Genomic DNA, 6,000 nt, shown 5'->3' on the forward strand with positions numbered 1-6,000 from the left:
CATCTGATGGACTTTCAAACAGTTTCCAAACAAGAAGTGCCCCTAAGCTACATTAAAAGATACTTGCTTAAGATGTCACAGAGAAGGACTGAATTCAGAACCTCATGATTACAAAGTGAAGCTTTTAATGTTAGGTCAAGCCTGCATTCTTTTTGACATGTCTCATAATAGATTTATGTACGTCAGAAAAGTTGAGAAGAACCTTAACCTGTTAGCATTCAGATTGCTCTGTTAAATGTATTAATTATTTATTCACATTGTTTTTAGTTAATCATCCATTATTTTGTAGCTTTGAGATTTCAATGATGTGATTGTTTATTTTTAGAATGATATTGTAGGGAGAGTGTGAGACTCTGGATATGGACATTTTGAACATAAAACCAGTAGAATGTTTTGGCCAGATATAATTGGTTTAAATGCTAAAGCACTGATTTGTTAGAAAAAAATTTCCAAGCAAATACCAACATTTTAGAGCCATTTAAAGCAAGAATATTTGTATAAATGAAGAAAGATATTTACTTCAATTTAAAGATGTTGAAATTTTTTATATTACATGACAATAAACCAAATCCAACCCATTTTTTTGTTTAATTTTCTTCTGTTGATTTGCATCAGACAATGTCTTTTAATGGTAATAATACTGGGGCTCACAATTTCTCACAGGAATATTGGAGCCATTGGTGGGTTATACTCTCTACCACCCAGAGCATTTAAATCAGTAATTTCTGGTCCAAATATTATATCTATTTTATGTTCAAAATGGCCAGATCCAGCTTTCACAACTATCCTACAATGTAGGGTAAACAATCACATCATTGAAATCTTGGGAAAATGTGTAATACATTTGATTTAATAATCTGAATGCTAAAAGGTTTGTTTGAGATTTTCAGCCCCTGTTTGAAGAAATCAGGTAGACACTAATATCACTCAATTAAATCAACTCTGTAATTGACTGGAACTTGTTTATTTTGTCAAATCCTGAAGGATCAATTTTATGATTCTGAATTATCCACAGTCCACATTGAACTATTCAATTGTATATTATTATCTGCAATCAGTTGTCATGACTGTGACTGTTCATGGCTTTGGTATGACTTGATAAGCTTTCTCCATGCTGGTCAGTTTTTTGCTTGAGTTTGCCATTTATTAATTCCTTCATATTCATCAATTCCTTCATATTCATTTTTGCAGTATCTTTGAATCTCAGTCTAGGTCTTCCATGGTTTCTTTTCCCCTTGCATAGTTAGGAGTAAAGGAGTTGATTGGACTGTCTGTTGTTGTCCATCCTGTGTATGTGTCCCAACCAATGTAAATTTCTATCAATGAGGATTTTCATACAATGAACCAATCCATGCCAGCATGGAAACAGGACATTAAAATGATGGTGGTGGTGATGATGATGATGATGATAATTGACATAAAAAAAGTGAAATTCAATACTGATTCATTAGAGAGTTACAGCTGGTAAAGTTAATAGGGTGGTGGTTCACTGTCTAGAGGACTGACTATTTATTTCCTGTCATTACTTATGTACTTCAGTTCCTGACTTAACACTTGTTAGCCCAACCTTAATAGCTATAAGTACTACTTTCAGCAACAGTATCAACTTAAGTGACAGATGGTATTTGACACCAGGTTGGCACTGATTTAACAATCCTATCATCAAAAACATTCCAGCTTTATTAACATACATTTCCTTATCACATTCCTTGGGGGTCACTCTGCCATAATTAATATGATCTGTTCGACTAAAACTCTCAGCAGGAAAGCACTTGCCAGACCAAAATAGCAACCTTGGTTTCTTCAATGCTGAAGATGTTGTTGGATGGGAAAAGCTATTTAGTGACATGAATGAGAAGAAGGCACACATCTACCAGCAATATGGTGTATGTACCTCAGGATAATGAAGGTTGAACTGTTGGATAAAACCATCAACTGAAATATCAAACTATTGCCACATCGCCATAAGCTTGCTAAAGCATGCTCAATGACTCTGTAGCAGACTTCCCAAGTTTAACACAAAATTTCATGTTAGCTCTTTGCTCCTGTCCATGACAAAATCACAGCTACAGCATACATGTGATCACAGAAACACAAATTTCACAACTTGCGAAGTAAACACAGTGATGTCACTTGGCACACTGCCTCATGAAGGTCACTGCTAGCTCTTACTGTGCATGCAACCATATGCTGCCATCAGTTGGCATGCTACGGAACTAGTCCTGGAACTTTTTGATGCCGCCTTATTATCACACACCAATAATAATTCAGTCTTATCTCTTGTGTAATACACCTTTTTCTTTCACTTCATTTGTGTCTCATTATTCACACTGTTGGGTAGTTAGTGTTAGGAAGGGCATCCAGCTGTAAAAATCGTGCCAAAACAGACACAGAAGTATGGCCTGACAAGCTCCTGTCAAACCGTCCAACCCATGCAAGCATGGAAAGAAGATGTTATACGGTGATGATGATGATGATGATGAACATGCACACTCACATTACACACCCAGTGAAACATGCATGTTTCATTTCTTTCCAGCTTTTACAAATCCTCTGTATTTAAAACCCGTGACTTGCTACCATGCAACATTGCACTTTGTACTCAAGAATCATGCAATCTGCCCTTCAAAGCTGAGAAGGACGTCCTTTGTTGTCTGCAGAGGCAGTAGCTTCCTGAAGTCTTCCCATTTCAGTCTTATTCTTACTTTGGCAATTATGCTTTCAGAAAACCCACCTACTCTACACTGCAAATTATGTCACAAATATGTAACAAAAGCTATCAACTACGTCTAAGTAGCCTCCTGTGTATTTGAAAGAATGTATCGCATCTGTACTCTAACTACCTTTATACATCTGACACATACAAAGTCTAGTCTACCTTCTCTGTCAACCTACCTGTGTTCTCCTTCCCATCTCTCTCTCTCTCTCTCTCTTTGTCTCCCTCCCTCCCTCCCCATTTATGTATGTGTATCTGTCTATCTATACGTGTGTGTCATCATCATCATCGTTTAACGTCCGCTTTCCATGCTAGCATGGGTTGGACGATTTGACTGAGGACTGGTGAAACCGGATGGCAACACCAGGCTCCAGTCTGATTTGGCAGAGTTTCTACAGCTGGATGCCCTTCCTAACGCCAACCACTCAGAGAGTGTAGTGGGTGCTTTTACGTGTCACCCGCACGAAAACGGCCACGCTCGAAATGGTGTCTTTTATGTGCCACCCGCACAAGCCAGTCCAGGGGCACTGGCAACGATCTCGCTCGAAAATCCTACAGGAGCCAGTCAGGCGGTACTGGCAACGGCCACGCTCAAAATGGTGCATCTCATGTGCCACCAGCACAAGAACCAGTCCAGGGGCACTGGCAACGATCTTACTTGGCTTGCCGGGTCTTCTCACGCACAGCCCATTTCCAAAGGTCTCGGTCCGTAGTCATCGCCTCGGTGAGGCCCAATGTACGAAGGTCTTGCCTCACCACCTCAGCCCAGGTCTTCCTGGGCCTACCTCTTCCACGGGTTCCCTCAACTGTTAGGGTGTGGCACTTTTTCACGCAGCTATCCTCCTCCATTCTCACCACATGTCCATACCAGCGCAATCGTCTCTCTTGCACGCCACAACTGATGCTTCTAATGTTCAGCTTTTCTCTCAAGATACTTACACTCTGACGGGTATTCACATTGACATTACACATCCAACGGAGCATACTGGCTTCATTCCTTGCGAGCTTACGTATGTCCTCAGCAGTTACAGCCCATGTTTCACTGCCATGTAGCATGGTTGTTCGTACGCATGCGTCATACAGTCTGCCTTTTACTCTGAGTGAGAGTCCCTTTGTCGCCAGCAGGGGTAAGAGCTCTCTAAACTTTGCCCAGGCTATTCTTATTCTAGCAGCTACACTTTCAGCGCACCCACCCCCACTACTAACTTGGTCGCCCAGATAGCGGAAGCTATCGACTACCTCTAGTTTTTCACCCTGGAATGAGATAGAAGTTGTTTCCTGTTTGTTTTCAGTCTTTATTGCACCTGAACATCTGCCACAAACAAAAACTAACTTGCTAGTTAACCTGCCTTTGATGTTGCTGCACCTCTTATGTGTCCATAGCTTGCACCGGGTACATCTTATAGAGTTACTACCTACTCCTTTTCTACATACTGAGCAGGGCCATCTACCTGAAGGGGTTTGTGTTTATCTACCTTCCTACTTATTAGGATTTTGGTTTTAGCTAGGTTGACTCTAAGGCCCTTCAATTCTAGACCTTGCTTCCACACCTGAAACTTCTCCTCTAGTTCTGATAGTGACTCCGCAATTAGGGCAAGGTCATCAGCATAGAGGAGCTCCCAGGGGCAACCTGTCTTGAACTCCTCTGTGATTGCCTGGAGGACTATGGTAAATAATAGGGGGCTGAGGACGGAACCTTGGTGGACCCCTACCTCTACCCGGAATTCATTGCTGTACTCATTTCCAACCCTCACCTTACTGGCAGCATCTCTGTACATGGCTCGCACAGCTCTCACTAACCATTCTTCTATCCCAAGTTTCCTCATTGACCACCAGATAAGGGATCGGGGGACCCTGTCAAAGGCTTTCTCCATGTCAACGAAAGCCAGGTACAGAGGTTTATCCTTAGCTAGGTATTTCTCCTGCAACTGTCTCACTAGAAATAAGGCATCAGTAGTGCTTTTACCTGGCACGAACCCAAACTGCATCTCATCTAAATTGATTCGCTCCCTAATTAGTTGGGCTATGACCCTCTCTGTAACTTTCATAACCTGATCTAACAGCTTGATGCCTCTGTAATTATTTGTATCTAAAGCGTCCCCTTTACCTTTGTAGCAGTTGACTATGATGCTGCTACACCAGTCATAGGGTATGACTCCTTCGTGTATCACCTGGTTCGTAATACGGGTGACTAGGCTATAGCCAACACTGCCGGATATTTTGAGCATCTCTGCAGTGATTCCTGATGGGCCGGGGGCTTTCCCGGTCTTCATACTCTTAATTGCTTTATCTACCCTGGTACTATCAACTCGGATAGCTGGTCCCTCTATTGGGTCGACATAAGGCAGGCTCTCTTTCTCCCATTCATTCTCTTTATTGTGTATGATAAATGTATGTATAGTACAGTGTACAATTATTGGAGTAAATGAATATATGATGTGTGGGGGTTGTTTATAATATTCTAATGCTTATTTGTTTAGGCAGTATGTGGTATAAATTAGCGAAGAACGTTTTATACTTCTTGCAATGAATGAGGTACAGTGTTTTCTAATTTGGAGTTGGACTAAATGACTACAGGGTTTTTAGTCCAAAAGTTGCCATGCTCATTGCAGTGTGCAGCTTGGCAAATGCATTACTCAGCTTCAATCAGCCTTGCTTGAAGGTAGGGCATCTTGGCAAATGCATTACTCAGCTTAAATCAGCCTTGCCCTAGAAGGTAGGGCATCCAATTGTAAAACCACTTATGTTAACAATATGTAAATATCAAATTTAAACCAAGCACTCACATCAAAGCTAGCAAGGTAAAATTAACATAGCAGAAGAAAATATGAAGTGTAATGGTGAGATATGATATTAAATAATAATCTCATATATTGTGACAGATGTAGTTCTAATTATTTCATGTATAATGGTATGCTACTTTAAGATATGTTATACTATAAAACAGGACAGTATACGAACAAAAGACTATACAGATTTTTTAAAATTCTGTATAAAGGTGCAGGTGTAGCTGTATGGTAAGAAGCTTGCTTCCCAGCTATATGGTTCTGGGTTCAGTCCTACTGCATGGCACCTTGGGCAAGTGTCCTCTGCTGTAGCCTCAGGTCAACCAAAGCCTTGTGAGTGGATTTGGTAGATGGAAACTGAAAGGAGTGATCATGTTTGTGTGTGTGTGTGTGTGTGTGTGTGAGAGAGAGAGAGAGAGAAGGAGAGAGTGTGTTTGTGTCTGTGTTTGTCCCACACCACTGCTTGACAACCAGTGTTGGTGTGTTTATGTCCTCGTA

The sequence above is a fragment of the Octopus bimaculoides genome, chromosome 1, assembly GCF_046866305.1.
Source record: "Octopus bimaculoides isolate indiv1 chromosome 1, ASM4686630v1, whole genome shotgun sequence".
Lineage (NCBI taxonomy): Eukaryota > Metazoa > Mollusca > Cephalopoda > Octopoda > Octopodidae > Octopus > Octopus bimaculoides.